Below are 25,513 nucleotides of genomic sequence, written 5' to 3' on the forward strand. Positions count from 1 at the left end.
ATCAAGACCATCGCCAAGAAAAAGAAATGCAAAAAGGCAAAATGGTTGTCTGAGGAGGCCTTACAAATGGCTGAGAAGAGGAGAGAAGCAAAAGGCAAAGGAGAAAAAGAAAAATACACCCATGTGAATGCAGAGTTCCAAAGAATAGCAAGGAGAGATAAGAAAGCCTTCCTCAGCGATCAATGCAAAGAAAGAGAGAAAACAACAGAATGGGAAAGACTAGCGATCTCGTCCAGAAAATGAGAGATACCAAGGGAACATTTCATGCAAAGATGGGCTCAATAAAGGACAGCAAAGGTATGGACCTAACAGAAGAAGATATTAAGAAGAGGTGGCAAGAATACACAGAAGAACTATACAAAAAACATCTTCACATCCCAGATAATCATGATGGTGTGATCACTCATCTAGAACCAGACATCCTGGAATGTGAAGTCAAGTGGGCCTTAGGAAGCGTCACTAGGAACCAAGCTAGAGGAGGGGATAGAATTCCAGTTGCGCTATTTCAAATCCTGAAAGATGATGCTGTGAAAGTGTTACATTCAACATACCAGCAAATTTGGAAAACTCAGTAGGGGCCACGGGACTGGAAAAGGTCAGTTTTCATGCCAATCCCAAAGAAAGGCAATGCCAAAGAATGTTCAAACTACCACACTATTGCACTCATCTCACATGCTAGCAAAGCAATGTTTAAAATTCTCCAAGCCAGTTTTCAACAGTTTGTGAACCGTGAACTTCCAGACATTCAAGTTGGTTTTAGAAAAGGTAGAGGAACCAGAGATCAAATTGCCAACATTCGTTGGATCATTAAAAAAGCAAGGGAGTTCCAGAAAAACATCTATTTCTGCTTTATTGACTATGCCAAAGCCTTTGACTGTGTGGATCACAACAAACTGTGGAAAATTCTGAAAGAGATGGGAATACCAGACCACCTGACCTGCTTCCTGAGAAATCTGTATGCAGGTCAGGAAGCAACAGTTAGAACTGGACATGGAACAACAGACTGGTTCCAGATAGGAAAAGGAGTACGTCAAGGCTGCATATTTTCACCCTGCTTATTTAACTTCTATGCAGATTACATCATGTGAAATGTCGGGCTGGATGAAGCACAAGCTGGAATCAAGATTGCTGGGAGAAATATCAATAACCTCAGATATGATACCACCCTTATGGCAGAAAGCAAAGAAGAACTAAAGAGCCTTTTGATGAAAGTGAAAGAGGAAAGTGAAAAAGTTGGCTTAAAACTCAACATTCAGAAAACTAAGATCATGGCATCTGGTCCCATCACTTCATGGCAAACAGATGGGGAAACAATGGAAACAATGACAGATTTTATTTTTGGGGGCTCCAAAATCACTGTAGATGGTGACTGTAGCCATGAAATTAAAAGATGCTTGCTCCTTGGAAGGAAAACTATGACCAACCTAGACAGCATGTTAAAAAGCAGAGACATTACTATGCCAACAAAGGTCCGTCTAGTCAAAGCTATGGTTTTTCCAGCAGTCACGTATGGATGTGAGAATGGTACTATAAAGAAAGCTAAGCACTGAAGACTTGATGCTTTTGAACTGTGGTGTTGGAGAAGACTCTTGAAGAGTCCCTTGGACTGCAAGGAGATCCAACCAGTCCATCCTAAAGGAAATCAGTCTTGAATATTCATTGGAAGGAGTGATGCTGAAGTTGAAGTTACAATACTTTGGCCACCTGATGTGAAGAACTGACTTATTTGAAAAGACCCTGGTGCTGGGAAAGATAGAAGGCAGGAGGAGAAGGGGACAACAGAGGATGAGATGGTTGGATGGCATCCCTGACTCAACGGACATGAGTTTGAATAAGATCCGGGAGTTGGTGATGCCCAGGGAAGTCTGGCATGCTGCAGTCCACGGGGTCACAAAGAGTTGGACATGACTGAGTGACTGAACTGATTGCCAGATTGATTTCCAGGAAAGTCATGCCACCTTATTAGCAAGATGTCAAAGTGATTATCTCTTACCATATCTTTTTAAGTGAAAGCAAGTTTATTTAAAGCCCATCCCATAGACAGAATGGGAACCATCTCAGAATGTGACAGTGGTCCCTGTCTCACTATACTTTAACCATTATTGCCTACTGAGTCTCTTTTTAAAATCTTAAAGATCACCATCATTGGCGGAGCTCTCATCATAACAACCTGGTCATCCCTGTGTGAGAAAAAGAGAATATCCCTAGAATGTCCAAGGGAATTGTGACATTATATCTGCCCCTAAAGATCCATTACAAGTAAAGTCCTCAATAATAACAGGGCTATTCATATTGCTTGCCTTCAGAAGAGGCACGTCACAGGGAGCCCTGCAGGGCTTCTGAGGTTGAAGGACCCCAGTGTGAGATGACAGAGGAAGATCTGCAGAACAGAAAAGGCGAGGGGAGACATTTGAAGCTGCTTTCCCTAAAGTAATTAACCTCCAATTAAAATAAATAAATTTATATTTTAAAAAACCACACAAATGGCAGTGACCAGGTGTCAACTGGGACTCCTTTATCCATCCACCTGTAATTTCCATCAGCACCTCTAAGTCACACCTATTGGGCAAACAGTCGAAATAAAAGATCTCTTTCTAAGCAAATACTTGACAGCAAGTCCATCTGGTTGTCCCAGTTCTATTCAGACTCGCACCCTGAAGTCCTTCCTATATGTAAATCCTATAGCTGGGCTCTTAGAACCCATGCTATATTTCTACTGCTTTCATAGTAAGAGTGAAAAAGAAGACTAGAAGTGAAAAAGATTCCTTAAAGAACCCACCTCTTCAGTCCTGGGTGGGTTCCAACAGCTCCAACTATACACAGTGCAGAGAACTAACAACACTATCCTGAAAAACAATAATTATCATCTCTAGGTAGTGTGGGTTCATTTGTTTCATGAAAGCCCCTCAGATGCATTTGCTCTCTCTCTTTCTCAACCTTTCTCTTGGAATCTAGATCCTACTCTCCTCTTACTGATCATTTACTAATCCCTTCTCTTATAATATATCTTCCTCCAGATTAGTCAGAGGCTACTCCTTCCTAAAGAAAGGTCTACCATTGCTTCTGAGCTGAGAGCTTGTGGGGTGTCTATTCAGGTAGAACAGTGGTTCTCAAAGTATGTCCCTGGACCAGCAGCTGCAGCATCTAGGAACTTGTTAAAACAGCAAAATCTCAGGCCCCACAACAGATCCACTGAATCGGAAGCTACTTGTGGCCCAGCAAGCCATCCAGGCGATTCTTATGCACACCAACGTGTGAGGACTGCTGGACTAGAAGATACTGGGGTGGGTGGCACTGTGAAAGTGCACATGGTCCAGTCTCCCAGGAGAAAATAAATTGGCTTGGATTATATGATCAGGGAAATGGGCCCAGGCAAATTCATCTTGAGAGAGAAGAACAACATGCAGCAAACTCTATGACTCTCTGGACTTCTGGTCAGCACATTCTCCTCACCACAAAAGAAAAGAAGATATGACATGCAAGAGTCAATGCCAAGAGAAGTGCAAAAAGGAGGCCAGAATTCAGAATAAAATGTAAATATGAAGTCACAGTCTTTAAACTTGTAAAAGGATCATACTAGGGTTTTTAAGGGACTATAGAAGCTGTCTTTAATGCTTTAACTACTCTCTGGTGTGGTAGAAAGGGCCCCAGATTGGGAACCAGAGGGCTGGAGTTCAAGTCTCAGCTCTGCTGGTCAGTTATTTTATGACCTTGGGCAAATCAGGACCTCAGTTTCTTCATTTGCAAAATGAGTGGTAATTACATCTTCTCCACGTCACATCCAGTTCTACAAAGACTCTGTTATCCTTTGAGACTCTTTGTTCAGTTCAGTTCAGTTGCTCAGTCATGTCCAACTCTTTGTGACCCCATGAACTGCAGCACGCCAGGCCTCCCTGTCCATCACCAACTGCCAGAGTCCACCCAAACCCATGTCCATTGAGTCAGTGATGCCATCCAACCATCTCATCCTCTGTCGTCCCCTTCTCCTCCTGCCCTCAATCTTTCCCAGCATCAGGGTCTTTTCAAATCAGTCAGCTCTTCGCATCAGGTGGCCAAAGTATTGGAGTTTCAGCTTCAATATCAGTCCTTCCAATGAACACCCAGGACTGATCTCCTTTAGGATGGACTGGTTGGAAATCCTTGAAATGGACCTACAACTACCCTGACCTCCTCTACCCTTGAGATTTTGAGGTTTTAAATAGGGGCTGGAGCCCACCAGGTGGATATCAGGGCATGGACTGGAAAGAGCTCCTTTTATAGGAAGTCATGACTTTCAGAAAAGAGCCTTTTTAAAAACCAAGACAAGTAGTGTCAGGAAAGGGAAGACCGGAGATGACCTGTGTTGTTAGGCAAGTTGTGGCAAGGACTAGAGGAAACAGAAAAAGAAATTTGCAGACAGACGAAATCCCAGTCCAGGCTTTACAGCTAGAGCTTCAACTCCTGAGTAAGTCTGGGTGAAGATGCGGGCGGGTGTGCTTGGTTGCTTCAGTCATGCCCGACTCGCCTCTGTCCATGTGATTTCCCAGTCAAGAATACTAGAGTGGGTTGTCATGCCCTCCTCCAGGGGATCGTCCAATTCAGGGATCAAACCCATGTCTCCTGCATTGCAGAAGGCTGAAGGAGCAGGAGAGGCACAACAGAGCAAAGTGAAAAAGCACAAAAAATCGAACATTAACTATTTCAGTCCTAGCAAAGCAAACAGCTTTCTGCTGAGGAACTCAGAACAATTCACATGTGTCCTGAGCCTGGGTTTCTTCCTCTCAAAAAATGCTAAGTCAAGATCAAAAGGAGATGACACAGCTGAAGTTTCTGACACATTTCCTTGCACAAAGTATCCCCTTTCTCTGCTTCCCATCCAACCCCTCCAAAAGTGACTTGTCCAAGGTCACAGTCAGAACCAGGACCCAGTGCCAGCCTCAGGGCTTAGAGAACTCCTTTCCAACAGTACCAACCTACATCCATCCTACCTTTCTTCCTATTATCCACTTATGTCAAAATATCCTTATCTGATCCCTGTTTTGGCTTAGAAACAAAAGTATTCATACCATATAAAACAGTAACACATACATTGGCTTCTCTCAGTACCAACCTGGCTCCCTAAGGAAGAAAATCATACATCTATCTAATTCTCATCATTGTCCACTGTAGGAAGAAATAAATTTTATTAGTGTTCATTGTTTATGTCAAGGTTTGAAATTATTTTTTTTTAAGGCTGAATTTTCTCTGAGGAGTTTGCCCGGATTAGTAATTCTAAAAAGTTGTTATGTATTTATTTTAATCTCTTGCCCGGAGAATAATTCCTGCATAGATAAAAGCATAAGTGAAAAGCAGCTATTGTGTATGCACAGTAGCATATTTTTAAACCCTGTCCTATTGAGAAAGAGACGATTACAACAAAATGTTCCCTAAGAATCAAGGTCCATACTTTACATTACTGTGAGTTACAACGTTAAATCAATGCATGCTGGGTGAAAACTTTTCTCCTTGTGAGTGCACAGTTTTATAGGTTTCTTGACTACAGGGCAAAATGCACAGGTACTGTGAGGCTTCTTAAGTCTATAATTCTTTAATAGCTCTTGCTTTTAATGTTTCCCTCCCCATTTGTTCACTAAATGGTTCTTTTTCCATTGCAAGTCAAATATAATTGAACAAGAAATACTGACTCAGTATTCTTTCTTAAAGGGTTAATGACCAATAGACAGCAAAACTAAGTAAGGTGAAATGGAGGAGGAGGAGGAGGAGGTGCCAGGATGTACCTTAAAATGTTTTCCATCTCGGGGGAGCTTAATTGACTTGTGACTAGTAATCTCTGAACCAAAATCAATATCAATATATAATAATGGAAAACAGACCCTGACAAGGGAGATATAATCTTTCTAGTCTCTGTCTTAAGGGGGTCAGGGGGACTTGGGAGAGGTTCAATACAGAGCAACAAAGATAATTTAAGCATAGAAAAAAAGCAAGAGACCCAGGAGGCTTTATAATGAAGTTAGAGATTTAATGCTGCTCTTTCTACCTAGGAAATGAATAGCATGGCCCAGAGTTAACATGGTGTTTCTGACACTTGGCTGGAAAAACTGACTAAATGAAAAGAATAGAGAAGTATACATCTGATGCAAGAAAAGAAAGGAGTAGCAAGGTAGTAAAAAATATGGAATGAGGTTAAAAAAGAGAGAGAGAGCTGGAGATTCCTATTGGAAGAAGAGGTGCTGTCAAGGTTGTCAAACAAGAGAGACGTCCATATTTAAACCACACACACTTGCCCACCTGCTGAATGGAATTTTCAGAATCAAAATAAACATTTCCACAGATAGCTGTAAATGTAGCCTGTCTGTAAAATGATATCTTGCCAATTAAAAAACCTTAAAGGGATTTCTCTTCTTAGAGATCTAGAGGGAATTCTCGGTGGAATGCCTAGTGATAACCACGCCAGAACTGTAGGTGTCTAAGAGCCAAGGAGGCTTCAAAAAGCAAGCTGAGTGTCCTGGCAAAGGCAGTGCTGCTCTATTTGCAGGGCAGCAAGGGTGACTCAGCCATAGAGAATAGACTTATGGAGAAGGCAGGGGCAGGAGTTCAGTTCAGCTCACTTCAGTCGCTCAGTCGTGTCTGACTCTTTGCCATCCCATGATAGCAGCACACCAGGCCTCCCTGTCCATCACCAACTCCCGGAGTTCACCCAAACTCATGTCCATCAGTCGGTGATGCCATCCCCCATCTCATCTCGTCCCCTTCTCCTCCTGCCCCCAATCCCTCCCAGCATCAGAGTCTTTTCCAATGAGTCAACTCTTCTCATGAGGTGGCCAAAGTACTGGACTTTCAGCTTTAGCATCATTCCTTCCAAAGAAATTCCAGGGCTGATCTTCAGAATGGACTGGTTGGATCTCCTTGCAGTCCAAGAAGTCTCCCAAAAGTCTTCTCCAACACCACAGTTCAAAAGCATCATCTTCAGCACTCAGCTTTCTTCACAGTCCAACTTGCACATCCATATATGACCACAGGAAAAACCATAGCCTTGACTAGACAGACCTTTGTTGGCAAAATAATGTCTCTGCTTCTGAATATACTATCTAGGTCGGTCATAACTTTTCTTCCAAGGAGTGTCTTTTGATTTCATGGCTGCAATCACCATCTGCAGTGATTTTGGAGCCCCCAAAAATAAAGTCTGACACTGTTTCCACTGTTTCCCCATCTATTTCCCATGAAGTGATGGGACCAGATGCCATGATCTTAGTTTTCTGAATGTTGAGCTTGAAGCCAACTTTTTCACTCTCCTCTTTCAGTTTCATCAAGAGGCTTTTTAGTTCCTCTTCACTTTCTGCCATAAGGGTGGTGTCATCTGCATATCTGAGGTTGTTGAGATTTCTCCCAGCAATCTTGATTCCAGCTTGTGCTTCTTCCAGCCCAGCGTTTCTCATGATGTGCTCTGCATAGAAGTTAAATAAGCAGGGTGACAATATACAGCCTTGACGTACTCCTTTTCCTATTTGGAACCAGTCTGTTGTTCCATGTCCAGTTCTAACTGTTGCTTCCTGACCTGCATATAGGTTTCTCAAGAGGCAGGTCAGGTGGTCTGGTATTCCCATCTCTTGAAGAATTTTCCACAGTTTGTTGTGATCCACACAGTCAAAGGCTTTGGCATAGCCAATAAAGCAGGAAGAGATGTTTTCCTGGAACTCTCTTCTTTTTTTGATGATCCAGTGGATGTTGGCAATTTGGTCTCTGATTCCTCTGCCTTTTCTAAAACCTGCTTGAACATCTGGAAGTTCACAGTTCATGTATTGCTGAAGCCTGGCTTGGAGAATTTTGAGCATTACTTTTACTAGCATGTGAGATGAGTGCAATTGTGCAGTAGTTTGAGGATTCTTTGGCATTGCGTTTCTTTGGGATTGGAATGAAAACTGACCTTTACCGTCCTGTGGCCACTGCTGAATTTTCCAAATTTGCTGGCATATTGAGTGCAGCACTTTCACAGCATCGTCTTTCAGGATTTGAAATAGCTCAGCTGGAATTCCATCACCTCCACTAGCTTTGTTCGTAGTGATGCTTTCTAAGGCCCACTTGACTTCACATTCCAGGATGTCTGGCTCTAGGTGAGTGATCACACCATCGTGATTATCTGGGTCATGAAGATCTTTTCTGTATAGTTCTTCTGTGTATTCTTGCCACCTCTTCTTAATATCTTCTGCTTCTGTTAGGTCCATACCATTTCTGTCCTTTATCGAGCCCATCTTTGCATGAAATGTTCCCTTGGTGTCTCTAATTTTCTTGAAGTGATCGCTAGTCTTTCCCATTCTGTTGTTTTCCTCTATTTCTTTGCATTGATCGCTGAGGAAGGCTTTCTTATCTCTCCTTGCTATTCTTTGGAACTCTGCATTCAGATGCTTAAATCTTTCCTTTTCTCCTTTGCTTTTTGCTTCTCTTCTTTTCACAGCTATTTGTAAGGCTTCCTCAGACAGCCATTTTGCTTTTTTGCATTTCTTTTTCTTGGGAATGGTCTTGATTCCTGTCTCTTGTACAATGTCACAAACCTCCGCCCATATTTCATCAGGCACTCTATCAGATCGAGTCTCTTAAATCTATTTGTCACTTCCACTGTGTAATCATAAGGGATTTGATTTAGGTCATACCTGAATGGTCTACTAGTTTTCCCTACCTTTTCAATTTTAGTCTGAATTTGGCAATAAGGAGTTCATGATCTGAGCCACAGTCAGCTCCTGGTCTTGTTTTTGCTGACTGTATAGAGCTTCTCCATCTTTGGCGGCAAAGAATATAATCAATCTGATTTCGGTGTTGACCATCTGGTGATGTCCATGTGTAGAGTCTTCTCTTGTGTTGTCGGAGGAAGGCGTTGGCTATGACCAGTGTGTTCTCTTGGCAAAACTCTATTAGCCTTTGCCCTGCTTCATTCCATATTCCAATGAAGATGTATTCCAATGAATACGTCTGATAGAATGTGGTTCACTGGCAAACCACTTCAGTATTCTTGCCTTGAGAACCCCATGAACAGTATGAAAAGGCAAAATGATAGGATACTGAAAGAGGAACTCCCCAGTCTATAGGTGCCCAATATGCTACTGGAGAAGAGTGGAGAAATAACTCCAGAAAGAATGAAGGGATGGAGCCAAAGCAAAAACAATACCCAGTTGTGGATGTGACTGGTGATAGAAGCAAGGTCTGAAGCTGTAAAGAGCAATATTTCGTAGGAACCTGGATTGTTAGGCCCATGAATCAAGGCAAATTGGAAGTGGTCAAACAGGAGATGGCAAGAGTGAATGTTGACATTCTAGGAATCAGCAAACTAAAATTGACTGGAATGGGTGAATTTAACTCACGTGACCATTATATCTACTACTGTGGGCAGGAATCCCTTAGAAGAAATGGAGTAGCCATCATGGTCAACAAGAGTCCAAAATGCAGTACTTGGATGCAATCTCAAAAACAACAGAATGATCTCTGTTCGTTACCAAGGCAAATCATTCAATATCACAGTAATCCAAGTCTATGCCACAACCAGTAATGCTGAAGAAGCTGAAGTTGAACAGTTCTGTGAAGACCTACAAGACCTTTGAGAACTAACACCCAAAAAAGATGTCCTTTTCATTATAGGGGACTGGAATGCAAAAGTAGGAAGTCAAGGAACACGTGGAGTAACAGGCAAATTTGGCCTTGGAATACAGAATGAAGCAGGGTAAAGGGGCAGGAGAGGATTGGACAAATAAGAGAGTAGAATTGAAATACATACATTACCATATGTAAAATAGATAGCTAATGGGAAGTTGCTGTATAACACAGGGAGCTCAACTTGGTGCTCCGTGACAACCTAGAGGGGTGGGATGCGGTGGGAGGTGGAAGGGAGGTTCAAGAGAGAAAGAACATATACATACCTATGGCTGATTCATGTTGATGTATGGCAGAAACCAACACAACATTGTAAAGCAATTATCCTCCAATTAAATTAAAAAGAAAAAAAAAGGCAGCTATGCTCATTTGCAGTCTTCAATGGCCATGTTATCCACCAGGCAGACAAATTATCTTAAAGAGACACATACAGGTTCATTGTGGGAGGAAGAGGAAGAAATCCCTTAAGGCAGAAATGGAGCATTTGACTTCCTGTTTTAGTCAAGACACTTACCTGTAAAGCCCTGAGAACTGAACCAAGGTTCAGTTCAATTCAGTTCAGTCGCTCAGTCATGTCCAGCTGTTTGTGACTCCATGGACTGCAGCACACCAGGCTTCCCTGTCCATCACCAACTCCCGGAGCTTACTCAAACTCCTGTCCATTCAGTTGGTGATGCCATCCAACCATCTCATCGTCTGTTGCTTTTGCTTTACTCGTCTCACACTTTTATGGTGTTGTTTAGTTGCTAAGTTATGTCTGACTCATTACTCTTTAGTTAAGAGCTTATTTTAAAAAGAAAATTAACTAAATAATTCAAGAGAAGAGCTGTGTCTGTCAACATTCTTCAAATGCAGACCACTGCTACTGTTTTCCTATGCCCAGTTGAATCTAAGAATCCCACCTATAATTTGGGAGTTTGGGCTTGACATATACATACTATTATATTTAAAATATTAATAGATAACCAACAAGAACTTACTGTATAGCACAGGGAACTCTGTTCAATATTCTGTAATAATCTAAATGGGAAAAGAATTTGAAAAAGAATAGATATATGTACATTATTTGAATCACTGTGCTGTACACCTGAAACTAATACAACATTGTAAATCAACTATACTCTAATATAAAACAAAAATTTTTAAAAAGAATCCCACCTGTGTGTTCAATGTGTCTGTTCTTCAATCTAACATGTATTGTGGGAATAAATGAATTTACCAAGCAGGCCTTGGGAACTGGAACTTAGATAACATTATGAGCCCTGGGGCTATCCTTAGTTCTATTCTTGTCTTTTGTTTTGTCTTTATGCCTATTCTCACATTAAAGGCTCTATCCCTTAATTTCTCCACTGGAAAAATATATATATTGTGTAATTCTCTCCCCTGGCTAACTTACAGAGATGTTGCAAGATTATTAGACCTATTATTCAAGAAAGCTTTTGAGCTCTTGATAAAAAGGTGCTAGATAAATTCAATATCACAGTTATTATTTTCATTATTCACATCTATACTTTGGCGAAGGTCTACATATAACATGTTATTATTGTCTCCTTAGGTTAATATCAGCTTTGTCCTTCTTCCCCTCACTCTTAACATCCAACACAGTAATGATAATGTGTTTATGTATTTCCAACATTTTCCCTTCCAATTACCATTAGGCTATTTCAGGCTTATATTTTATTCACTAGATGACATACAACAATATTAGTATAACACAGAACTGGTAAATACATTAATCCACTAATGAAAATAAAATTATACTATTTATTTTCTTAATCTCTGATCCATTAGGTAATTTTTGATAGTAGTATATTGATCGTGGTCACCTAAAAATATGAATTTTTTCTCTTTTGGAGCAGTTTCTCAAATAACCATTCTTCTGGAATTTGGTTCAAATCATCTAGATTTTCTTATTTTACATGAAACAATAGAACACTCAATTTTTTAAGACTAAAACTTTAGTAAATAGATTAAATGTTTTATTAAGTATGAAAAGTCCACAAACACTTCCACTGGAAGGAATTAAATCAATTCTAGTTGCCAGAGAGAAATGAAGGTACATTGATATCAAATATCAAATTTCAGTTCCCAGAGGGCTAATTCCTCAGAGATGATCAATGAACCACACTCACCAGAATCTCCAGGGAACCAGTTAAGAGGCAGATACCCCAGATGGCACTCGTGGCAAAGAACCCGCCTGCCAGTGCAGGAGACACAATAAATATGGGTTCAACCTCTGGGTCAGGAAGATCCCCTGGAGAAGGAAATGGCAACATTATTGCCTGGAAAATCCCCATGGACAGAGGAACCTGGCGGGCAACAGCCCATGTGGTCACAAAGAGTCGGACAAGACAGAGTGACTTAGCATGCAGAGCAGCACCTCAGCCCTAGCCTAGACCATTGAGTTCAAAACCATGTTGGGGTTTGGCTGGCCTGATTTAAAATTTAAAATACAAGTACAAAATATACAAATGAAGGTGCCCTTATTGGGGCTCAGGAGCCCACAGGTGTGTCTTAAGCACACCAAAGTTTGAAAGCCACTGGCCAAGGAGATACAGGTTAGAATTCACAATGAAATATCACTGTACACCCTCTAAAGTAGCTAAAATTAAAAAGGACTGAGAACACTGAACGCTGCTGACGATGCAGAGCAACTAGAATTTTCACACACTGCTTATGAGAGTATAAAATGGTCCAAAAGGCCTCTGTAAAAAGGCCTGACAGTGTCTTATAAAACTAAACATTAAAAAAAAAAATACACCTCCCCTACCACTTGGCAATTCCACTCAAGTATTCAGCCAAGAGAAATGAAAATTTTCTCTTCACATGAAGACTTGTACAAGAATGTTTACAGCACCTTTACTCATAATAGCCTAAACTGAAAATAGCCCAGGTATTTGTCAATAGCAGAAGGGGAACAAACCAACCATCATGTATTTATTCAATGCAATATAATCTGGCAATCAAAGGGAATGAGGTACTGATACAGGCAATAACATGATGAACCTCAAAAACATACTCAGAGAAAGAAGTCTTATATACAAGTGTATACACTGTATGATTTCATTTATTTGGAGTTCTGGAACAAGAGCTGCTCTATGGTGAAAAAACTGAAACAGTGCTTTCCTCTATCATAAAGGAGGTGGGGGTTAAATGACAAGGGGTATAAGAGAACTTTCTGGTGCGATGGTGATGTTCTGCTTCTTGCTAAGCATTTGAGTTACTAAGATGAAAGCTTGTCAAAGTTTGTTGAAAAGTATAGTTAAGAGTTGCACGTTTTATTTATTGTAAATTTCACCTGAAAAGAAAAAATGCAATGCAATATTCAGTTCTACTTTATGATGTATTATGCTGAAATAGTAAACAGTATACTGATGTTTGAAACCACTTTTAAACGCATCCCAAAATTTTAGGTGAATAGAAGGTTGAACACACACGGTAAAACATTACAGTAAAATGTTAATGGTAAGACCTAGACGGTGGCTATATGAGAGTTTAAACTTATTTTACTTTCTTTATGTTTGGTATTTTTCAAAATTAAATACTGGATGAAAAACAAATCACTGACCTAAGGGAACCACAGTTTTCTGACTGGGGCCTAGTTTTGAAGAGGTTTCTTCTATTTCCAACTTCAGGTGCTGCGGCTGCTGCTGCTAAGTCACTTCAGTTGTGTCCGACTCTGGGCGACCCCATAGATGGCAGCCCGCCAGGCTCCACCGTCCCTGGGATTCTCCAGGCAAGAACACTGGAGTGGGTTGCCATTTCCTTCTCCAATGCATGAAAGTGAAAAGTGAAAGTAAAGTCACTCCGTCGTGTCTGACTCTTAGCAACCCCATGGACTGCAGCCCACCAGGCTCCTCTGTCCATGGGATTTTCCAGGCAAGAGTACTGGAGTGGGGTGCCATTGCCTTCTCTGCCATCTTCAGGTACCTCTCACCAATACCACCAAGGAGGAAGGAGTCATTCTGATTGCCCTCTGCACCTCAAGGTGCCTACCTGGAACAGGGATGCTCAGACTTACCCTCAACGGAAAGAATTTGTCCTGTCACAGTTCTCCTTTCACCCTGTCCTGAACACTGACTTTGATTCTCCTTTTCCTCATTGCCGTAAACTTTCTGCACTTCATTTTGTTTTCTACTGAGAAACACGTTTTTTCTGCTTGTCTAAGTCATGACAGAGAATAGGGTTCTTCAAACACTTAAAACTTCACCTTTAGCATGGTGACCAGCCTTCATTTAACACACATCTGAATGGTGCTTGCTTCGGAGAGACAACTAATAGCTCACACTGCAATAGCTCTTAGCTCTTGGGTTCTCAGCATCACACTCTTTCATCTCTCTCTCAGGGAATGACTTTGGTGAACCACCCTCTGTACTAGACACACTCTGCTGAACACAGGAGATGAGAGTTTGCTTTTTAAGTTCTGTTTGTGATTTTGGACTTCCCTGATGGCACAGGTAAAGAATCTGCCAGCAATGCAGGAGATACAGGAGACATTAGTTTGATCTCTGAATGGGGAAGATCTCCTGGAGAAGGGCATGGCAACCCACTTCAGTATTCTTGCCAGGAAAATCCTATGGCTAGAGGAGCCTGTGGGCTAAGGTCCATGGGGTAGCAAAGAGTTGGGCACAACTGAAGCGACTGAGCATGCGTGTGATTTGCCTTACTTACCTGGTTTCTCTCCTTCAGATCAGGCATAATTAGCAAGCAATTGGCAGGAAGATATTAACAATTATCAGACTGACATATTCTATTCTGTAATAGACACATTATGGTGATCCATTAAGCAAAAAAGGGTTCCTGAAATCCTGTAAGAATCACTTCTTCCTGTATGGAGACAGATCTGTTGTTTACTTGAGGTCCTAATCTATCATTGTGGGCTAAAAAATTATTCTAGTGGGTGGGACTGCTGAAGGTCAAGTTCATGCTTTTAAATCTTTGGAAGATGTATCACTGGTTTAAGACAGGTTAGTACAGAAAAAAGGATAGTCTTATTGGAAAGCTTTCTCATTTTATGCTTATATTTGCAAGATTTACACTTTGACTTTTCAACAAGTTACAAAAGTAATTTACATACTTAATGTAGAACATTTGGAAAACACAGAAAAGCATAGAATGAAAATAACAAAATTCACCTATCATTCCACCTCTGGAGACAAATGCTATTGCCTTTTCAATATATGTTGGTTTTGTTTGCTGTGTTTCAGTTACCTCCATCTGACACCCACTTTTACACATAAGAATTATTAATTATTTGCTTTTATTTTATATATTTCTATGTGATATTATATTACTTATGTTATATTCCTATTCCAGAAGTGTTCAAGGCAACTTAAGTCTCTAACTACATTCATGATGTTTTTATTGAATATTATTTTTCACAGATAATAAAACTAGTAAGAAGCTCTGTAAAATATTCAAATAATTAAAAATATACTTAGTGGGAAGCATAGTTCTTACAGTCCCACTCTACAGCAATATCATCATTAGTAGATTAACATGTCTTTTCAATTATCCCTTTCTGCTTATTAAAGTAGACAGATATAACTTTTATTAAAAATTACTATGCTATACATATTGCTCTATAATTCATTTATTAGTAGACACTTAGATTATTGGGCTTCCCTGGCAGCTCAGTCAGTAAAGAATCTGCTTGCAATGCATGAGACCTGGGTTCAATCCCTAGGTCGGAAAGATCCCCTGGAGAAGGAAATGGCAAACCATTCCAGTATTGCCTGGAAAATTCAATGGACAGGGAGACTGGCAGGCTACGGTCCGTGGATTGCAACAGTCAGACACGACTGAACAACTAAAACCACCAGATTATTTTTTAATTCCTGGCTATTATATTTAATAATGCAACGGCTATATTTCAACAGAATTAAGTTGCATGTAAGTTAGTCTGAGTAGGGTATCTGTGTAATAATCAATCTCACATCTCAGCTATTTAGGTCAAAATAATTAATTGCTTGTTCACATCATAGCCTCACACATGTTGGTGATGGGCTCTGTTCATTCAGGGCTTCAACCTCCTTCACCTTATGACTCCACTCTTTTGTTGGTCCTTGCCCCCCCACAGGCACTCTGCCTATCGCTGGGGAAATCAGTTCAGTTCAGTTCAGTCAGTTCAGTTGCTCAGTCGTGTCTGACTCTTTGCGACCCCATGAAGCGCAGCATGCCAGGCCTCCCTACCATCACCAACTTCCGGAGTTCACTCAGACTCGCATCCATCGAGTCAGTGATGCCATCCAGCCATCTCATCCTCTGTCGTCCCCTTCTCCTCCTGTCCCCAATCCCTCCCAGCATCAGAGTCTTTTCCAATGAGTCAACTCTTCTCATGAGGTGGCCAAAGTACTGGAGTTTCAGCTTTAGCATCATTCCTTCCAAAGAAATCGCAGGGCTGATCTCCTTCAGAATGGACTGGTTGGATCTCCTTGAAGTCCAAGGGACTCGCAAGAGTCTTCTCCAACACCACAGTTCAAAAGCATCAATTCTTCAGCGCTCAGCTTTCTTCATAGTCCAACTCGCACATCCATACATGACCACTGGAAAAACCATAGCCTTGACTAGATGGACCTTTGTTGGCAAAGTAATATCTCTGCTTTTGAATATGCTATCTAGGTTGGTCATAACTTTTCTTCCAAGGAGTAAGTGTCTTTTAATTTCTTGACTGCAGTCACCATCATCTGCAGTGATTTTGGAGCCCCCCAAAAATAAAGTCTGACACTGTTTCCACTGTTTCCCCATCTATTTCCCATGAAGTGATGGGACCAGATGCCATGATCTTCGTTTTCTGAATGTTAAGCTTTAAGCCAATTTTTTCACTCTCCACTTTCACTTTCATCAAGAGGCTTTTTAGTTCCTCTTCACTTTCTGCCATAAGGGTGGTGTCATCTGCATATCTGAGGTTGTTGAGATTTCTCCCAGCAATCTTGATTCCAGCTTGTGCTTCTTCCAGCCCAGTGTTTCTCATGATGTACTCTGCATATAAGTTAAATAAGCAGGGTGACAATATACAGCCTTGACATACTCCTTTTTCTATTTGGAACCAGTCTGTTGTTCCATGTCCAGTTCTAACTGTTGCTTCCTGACCTGCATATAGGTTTCTCAAGAAGGTCAGGTGGTCTGGTATTCCTATCTCTTTCAGAATTTTCCACAATTTATTGTGATCCACACAGTCAAAGGCTTTGACATAGTCAAAAAAGCAGAAATAGATGTTTTTCTGGAACTCTCTTGCTTTTTCCATGATCCAGTGGATGTGGGCAATTTGATCTCTGGTTCCTCTCCCTTTCTAAAACCCACTTGAACATCGGGAAGTTCATGGTTCATGTATTGCTGAAGCCTGGCTTGGAGAATTTTGAGCATTACTTTACTAGCATGTGAGATGAGTGCAGTTGTGCGGTAGTTTGAGCATTCTTTGGCATTGCCTTTCTTTGGGATTGGAATGAAAACTGACCTTTTCCAGTCCTGTGGCGACTGCTGAGTTTTCCAAATTTGCTGGCATTTTGAGTGCAGCACTTTCACAGCATCATCTTTCAGGATTTGAAACAGCTCAACTGGAATTCCATCACCTCCACTAGCTTTGTTCGTAGTGATGCTTTCTAAGGCCCACTTGACTTCACATTCCAGGATATATGGCTCTAGGTGAGTGATCACACCATCATGATTATCTGGGTCGTGAAGATCTTTTTTGTATAGTTCTTCTGTGTATTCTTGCCACCTCTTCTTAATATCTTCTGCTTCTTTTAGGTCCCTACCACTTCTGTCCTTTATTGAGCCCATCTTTGCATGAAATGTTCCCTTGGTGTCTCTAATTTTCTTGAAGAGATCTCTAGTCTTTCCCATTCTGTTGTTTTCCTCTATTTCTTTGCATTGATCGCTGAGGAAGGCTTTCTTATCTCTTCAAGAGACTATCAAAAAGCTCACACATCCTCTTACAATCACCTAAGCCTGGAGGTTACCTATATCACTTTCATTCATATTCCACTGGATTAAGTAGCCACATAGCTCTATCTACATGCAGTCCAGGCACATACCAGGAAAGAAAAAAAGCACAGGCATTGGCCATCCCTAATAGCTCTCATGACATGTTTACTAAACTTACATGTGCATGATTGTATGCTAAGTCACTTCAGTCGTGTCTGACACTTTGCAACGCTATGGTCTGTAGCCTGCCGGATTTCTCTGTTCAAAGGATTCTCCATGCTAGAATACTAGAGTGGATGCCATTCCCTCCTCCAGGGGGTCTTCCCAACCCCGAAATCAAACCCAGAACTCTATGTCTCTTGCATTGGCAGGAGGGTTCTTTACCACTAGCACCATCTTGGAAGTCCTACTAAACTTGAAAGTGTGAAAGTGTTAGTCACTCAGTCATGTCCAACTGTTTGTGAGCCCATGGACTGTAGCCCATCAGGCTCCTCTGTCCATGGAATTCTCCAGGCAAGAATACTGGAATGGATTGCCATTCCCTTTTCCAGGGGGAATAGATCCAGAGATCTAACCCCACTCTCTGGCATTGCAGGCAGACTCTACCATCTGTGCCACCAGGGAAGCCTATAAACTTACACCATAGGATAAATTCATAAACATGGAATTGCTGAGTTAAATGTTTAGTTCAGTTCAGTTGCTCAGTTATGTCTGACTCTCTGCGACCCCATGAACCGCAGCTCGCCAGACCTCCCTGTCCATCACAACTCCCGGAGTTCATCCAAACTCATGTCCATCGAGTAGGTGATGGACCATGATAGGCATCCAACCAGCTCATCCTCTGTCGTCCCCTTCTCCTTCTGCCCTCAACCTTTCTCAGCATCAGGTTCTTTTCAAATGAGTCAGCTTGCTGCACCAGGTGGCCAAAATATTGGAGTTTCAGCTTCAACATCAGTCCTTCCAATGAACACTCAGAAATGATCTCCTTTAGGGGGACTGGTTGGATTTCCTTGCAGTCCAAGGGACTCTCAAGAGTCTTCTCCAACACCACAGTTCAAAAGCATCAATTCTTCAGTGCTCAGCTTTCTATATAGTCCAACTCTCACATCCATACATGACCACAGGAAAAACCATAGCCTTGACTAGATGGACCTTTGTCAGCGAAGTAATGTCTCTGCTTTTTAATATGCTGTCTACGTTGGTCATAACTTTCCTTCCAAGGAGTAGCGTCTTTGAATTTCTTGGCTGCAATCACCATCTGCAGTGATTTTGGAGCCCCCCAAAATAAAGTCTGACACTGTTTCCACTGTTTCCCCATCTATTTTTCATTAAATGATGGGACCAGATGCCATGATCTTAGTTTTCTGAATGTTGACCTTAAGCCAACTTTTTCACTCTCCTCTTTCACTTTCATCAAGAGGCTCTTTGGTTCTTCTTCACTTTCTGCCATAAGGGTGGTGTCATCTGTATATCTGAGGTTATTGATATTTCTCCAAGCATCTTGATTCCAGCTTGTGCTTCCTCCAGCCCAGCATTTCTCATGATGTACTCTGCATATAAGTTAAATAAGAAGGGTGACTATATACAACCCTAATGTACTCCTTTTCCTATTTGGACCAGTCTGTTGTTCCATGTCCAGTTCTAACTGTTGCTTCCTGATGTACATACAGGTTTCTCAAGAGGCAGATCAGGTGGTCTACTATTCCTATCTCTTTAAGAATTTTCCAGATTTATTGTGATCCACACAGTCAAAGGTTTTGGCATAGTCAATAAAGCAGAAATAGATGTTTTTCTGGAACTCTCTTGTTTATTCGATGATCCCGTAGATGTTGGCAATTTGATGTTCACTTTGCTGGAGTGGCCATGAAGAGATACCCCATGTCCAAGGTAAGATGGGAGGCACTGAGAGAGGGCATCAGACAGCAGACAGACTGAAACCACAATCACAGACAACTAGCCAATCTGGTCACGTGGACCACAGCCTTGTCTAACTCAGTGAAACTAAGCCATGCCATGTGGGGCCACCCAAGACAGGTGGGTCATTATGGAGAGGTCTGACAGAATGTGGTCCATTGGAGAAGGAGATGGCAAACCACTTCCATATTCTTGCCTTGAGAAACCCATGAACAGTATGAAAAGGCAAAAATATAGGACAATGAAAGATTAACTCCCCAAGTTGGTAGATGCCCAATATGCTACTGAAGAAGAGTGGAGAAATAACTCCAGAAAGAATGAAGGGATGGAGCCAAAACAAAAACAATCCCCAGTTGTGGATGTGACTGGTGATAGAAGCAAGGTCTGAGGCTGTAAAGAGCAGTATTTCATAGGAACCTTGAATCTTAGGTCCATGAATTAAGGCAAATTGGAAATGCTCATACAGGAGATAGCAAGAGTGAACATCAACATTCTAGGAATCAGTGAACTAAAATGGACTGAAATGTGTGAATTTAACTCAGATGACCATTATATCTACTACTGTGGGCAGGAATCCCTTAGAAGAAATGGAGTAGCTATCATAGTCAATAAGAGAGTCCAAAATGCAGCACTTGGATGCAATCTCAAAAACGAAAGAATGATCTCTGTTTATTTCCAAGGCAAACCATTCAATATCACAGTAATCCAAGTCTATACCCCGACCAGTAACACTGAAGAAGCTGAACGCTTCTATCAAGACCTACAAGACCTTCTAGAACTAACACCCAAAAAAAGATGTCCTTTTCATTATAGGGGACTGGAATGCAAAAGTAGGAAGTCAAGAAATACCTGGAGTAACAGGCAAATTTGGCCTTGGAGTACAGAATGAAGCAGGGTAAAGGATAATAGAGTTTTACTAAGAGAACGCACTGGTCATTGCAAACACCCTCTTCCAACAAAACAACAGAAGACTCTACACATGGACATCACCAGATGGCCAACATGGAAATCAGATTGATTATATTCTCTACAGCCAAAGATGGGGAAGCTCTATACAGTCAGCAAAGACAAGACCAAGAGCTGACTGTGGCTCAGATCATGAACTCCTTATTGCCAAATTCAGACTTAAATTGTAGAAAGTGGGGAAAACCACCAGACCATTCAGGTATGACCTTAATAAAATCCCTTATGATTACACAGTGGAAGTGACAAATAGATTTAAGAGACTCGATCTGATAGAGTGCCTGATGAAGTATGGATGGAGGTTTGTAACATTGTACAGGAGACAGGGATCAAGACCATTCCCAAGAAAAAGAAATGCAAAAAAGCAAAATGGCTGTCTGGGGAAGCCTTACAAATAGCTGTGAAAAGAAGAGAAGCAAAAAGCAAAGGAGAAAAGGAAAGATATAAGCATCTGAATGCAGAGTTCCAAAGAATAGCAAGGAGAGATAAGAAAGCCTTCCTCAGCGATCAATGCAAAGAAATAGAGGAAAACAACAGAATGGGAAAGACTAGAGATCACTTCAAGAAAATTAGAGACACCAAGGGAACATTTCATGCAAAGATGGGCTCAATAAAGGACAGAAATGGTAGGGACCTAACAGAAGCAGAAGATATTAAGAAGAGGTGGCAAGAATACACAGAAGAACTGTACAAAAAAGATCTTCACAATCCAGATAATCACAATGGTGTGCTCACTCACTTAGAGCCAGACATCCTGGAATGTGAAGTCAAGTGGGCCTTAGAAAGCATCACTACGAACAAAGCTAGTGGAGGTGATGGAATTCCAGTTGAGCTATTTCAAATCCTAAATGATGATGCTGTGAAAGTGCTACACTCTATATGGCAGCAAATTTGGAAAACTCAGCAGTGGCCACAGGACTGGAAAAGGTCAGTTTTCATTCCAATCCCAAAGAAAGGCAATGCCAAAGAATGCTCAAACTACTGCACAATGCACTCATCTCACACACTAGTAAAGTAATGCTCAAAATTCTCCAAGCCAGGCTTCAGCAATACGTGAACCGTGAACTTCCAGATGTTCAAGCTGGTTTTAGAAAAGGCAGAGTCAAAGGTTATGAACACTTTGATGCCAAACTATTATTTGAAAATTGAACCAACTTATACTCTACCAATAGTGATGTTAAGACTGTCTCATACTGCACATTTTATCAACACAAAGCATCTTCATTTCTTTAAGAATTTGTCAATTGAAAGATGAAAAGTACTACCTTGGAGTTTTCCTTTGCATATACTATTTATCAGAGAGGGCATGTATCTTTTCACAGGTTTTAAGTCATTTACATTTCTCTTGCTAAATGTGTATTTCTATCCTTTGGCATTTTTCAGTTGGGTTATTCATCTTATATGCTATTTTATAGTAACTATTTAGGAATTATATCAACTTTTGTCATATATCTTACAAATATTTCCACAACAGTTATTAGTTATGTTAACTTTATGTGATCACTTAGCATATTGAATTAATATTGTACATGAAGTCTAAAGTGTGAGTTTTCCATTTATGGTTTCTGACTTCACTGTAATACTTTGAAAGACCTTCCTAAACAAAAGATTATAAAAATACTCACTAGTATTTCCCTCTAGTACTTTTATGATTTTACACTCTATACTTGAACCTTAGTCAATGACCAAAGTGAAAAATTGGAAAACAAAAACAAAGAACAACAGAACAAAGAAAAATAATCACTGGCCATGCATCACCCAAGGATAATCACTATAAACATCTGGTGTATGTCTCTTGGCCTATTTTTTGCCACTATGCAATACCATCTAGCTAAAATAATGATATCCATATACCGTGTTACATTGTAATATGTTATAGAAAAGGCAACTAGAATAAATATGTGCTATGAAGAGACTTTCTGAAAAATTTGAGCTTTGTTGGGCTTCTTCAAAATCTAAAGAATACTTAGCCCATTGTAGAAATATACAGAAAAGTAACTCAGCTAACAATGTATATGAAAGTGAAGTTATAAGTAGAAAGTTTTGCTATCAGTGATATGAGAAATTGGGAAAAAAATTAAGAACCACGCTTATCACTTTACTGTTACTGAACAGCTTATCCTCACTAAGAGAATAGATTTCCTAATCTGACTCCAAAAAGTCTTTTTACAAAATGATACACTCTATTTAATATTTATTTTTAAATGAGGCATCATATACAAAACATGTAGTTACAATGTTGAAATTTGTTAGAAAATTATACCTAACAGTAGTCATATATTCTTTATATTTCTGTAACAGTTATATGTCTTCTATAAGCATCAGTGTAAATTTTCATAAGTTTCTGAAGGTAATTTATTTAGTAGACTGTTGCAATGGGATATGTTTCCCAACATACCCAGGAATCCTTAAACTACAGAGCACCCTTCACAGATATTTTAATCAATGTGATAAACAGAATTTAGTATCTTTACTAAATAATACTGAAGATGCAGATGACCTGCAGCCAAACCTCAGCCTGCAAAACCCAATCCCCTTCCCCCTAAGGGCCATCATTGTCCTGAGTAGAGTCCTAAAGTGATACTGGGGGTGTACTTACCTCTGAAAGCAGCCTTTCTGCTCCCTAGGCCTCAACTGCATTCCTGGGTATGAAAAGTCAACAGAAATTCCTTCTCACTCTCCCTAGCCTCAGTTGAAGCTTCATCTTTTCTTTATGGACACTGGTTCCACAGTGACAACTTTGTGATTGCTTTAGCTTCTGGACTGAGAAGCTGCACATAGGTAGACAACTGTTACCACCTGTCTAACCCATCTTCTTCCACCAATAACTGGAGAAAAGAGAGAAATCACAAACTCTTTCTCTTCTTCTACCTATGACTTTTCCTGCCTCAGAATCACCTTCCTTGACAACTGGGCCATTCATCCTTATCCATCACATTATGAAATTGTGCCATCAATTCATTTTATTTAAAATATTATATAAACTCATTTTCAGAGAAATTATGGCTATAACTTAAAATTTTTTTAAGCTGACAACTATTTTCACTGGTTACTCTAGGAGAGCAACAGAGTTCCTCTTGAAGAGAAAAACTGCTCTTTGGTTTGGGAAAGCATCCAGTGTGCTTTTTTAAGGACTCTAGGAGAGCCCAGCTGGAGAGGGTGAGCCTGAGGGAGAGCCAGATTTCTCTGCATCACAAAGTTTTGGGAATTTTGGAGTGGGTTCCTCCCACCACTACAGGGCTAAGGAGGCTCAGACCTTGAAAGAGGGATTGAAAACAGAAAGCTTTCTTAAGAGTCTAGACAGCAGGTCTCAGAAATTTAGTGAGAGGGTTGCTGATAAGGGGCTCCTCCAGGCAGAGATTTCAGGTGACTTTAGCAATAGTGCTACTGTATGTTCAACTTTAAATTGTTCCCTATCTTGTACTAGAATCCCCCTGTATTATGCTTACAAAACAACAAAATGTAATGAAACCCTGGTAGTCACAAAGCAATCATCATGAAGAATAGAGCAATGAGTCCCTCTTTTGAAGCTAAAAGCCACTAGAAATAACCTGGGTCAGCATGTAGGAGCCACAGCTGAGGGAAGAGAAGAAATCAGGAAAAGTCAGAAGCAAGAGTTTAGAGAAAGAAAAACTAGGAAGAACTAAGTTTCAACTTCAGAATCTGCAGAGGAATCAGAGAATGTGTTGGGCTTTCCACAATATATAGAATGGTCAGTAAATAAAAGGGTGGCTCAGAAGGATAGAGAAGTTAAGGACTTTGGGGTACATGGAAATTCATCATATGGAACACTATATTTTCACAAAAAACAATAGGCTTGAGTATTTACTGATAATGACCCATCCCAGATAAAGGCACAGAAAGTGAGGAGGGGCTTTATCCTTGTAGCTTGTCCCGTTATACTATGACAGTGAAGGTAGGAAGCTTTACATATGTAATATAAATGAAAAAAAAAATAAAACAAAGGATGTTTCAGACAACAAGCCATCACATTGTAGCTGCTTCAATGGTGAGCCCTGAGACAGATGAGGACAGAAACAAATGCCCCCCATCTAACAGTCAACTGCTACAGCTCCCCCACACACATACCCATGCCATGAACCCTGAGGAGATACAGGATGAGAAAGCACAGGATGCTGGCCCCAGATATCCACATCAAAGGAATGACTTTGGTGAGCCTGGACTCATCTGCCCATATATAGAAAAACACTACATTCCTTAACTTGAGATATCTGGCTTTCTTTAATTAACAGTAATCTTTTAAAATGTTCCATCTACCTGGTCTTCGTTGCAAAAGCTTCTATATATCTTGGCTCCCCACTTGCCTTTTCTGAACTGTCTTTCAGAGTTATCTGAGATGCCATGTTCTGGGCTTAAGGCCTCAGTTTTGTCCACCAAATAAAACATAACTCTCAACTTTCAGGTTGTGCATTTTTTTTCCAGTTATCAATAATGATAAAAAAAATGCTCAACAGAAAGTTATTATCTAACATTCAGAACTTACGTAATGCCCAAGTCTTTATTGGGTTGGGAGCAGAGAGCATAACGGAAATCTTTGTACCTTCTAAATTTGAGTAAACCTAAAATGGCTCTTAAAATAGTCTATTGAAAAAATAAAAAGAGGCTGAGCAACCCATGAGACAATATCAAGCAGCCTAGGAAGAGAGTAATTGAGTCCCAGAAAAAGAATAATATAGGGACAAGAAAATTTGAAGAAATAATGGCCCCAAACTCCACATACATCAAGAAAAACATTCACATACAGATACAAGAATTTCAGTGAATCCACATAAAATAAATATAAAGAAAATAACCCCAATGCACATCACAGCCAAACTACTGAAAACCAAAGATAAAGAGAAAATCTTAAAAACAGTCACTTTCATATAGAAAGAGGCACTTTCTATACCTGGGAACAAAAATAGAAATTATCACTGACTTCTTATCAGAAATAATAGTAGCCAGAAGACAATGAAATGACTTCTTGAAAGTGCTGAAAGGAAAAAACTGTCAACCTAGAATTTTATATGCAGCAAAAATAGCCTTTACAAACAAAAAATAAATAAAAACACTTACTAAAGATTAAAAGCTG

Source organism: Oryx dammah, unplaced genomic scaffold (genome assembly GCF_014754425.2).
Source record: "Oryx dammah isolate SB20612 unplaced genomic scaffold, SCBI_Odam_1.1 HiC_scaffold_16, whole genome shotgun sequence".
Classification (NCBI taxonomy): Eukaryota; Metazoa; Chordata; class Mammalia; order Artiodactyla; family Bovidae; genus Oryx; species Oryx dammah.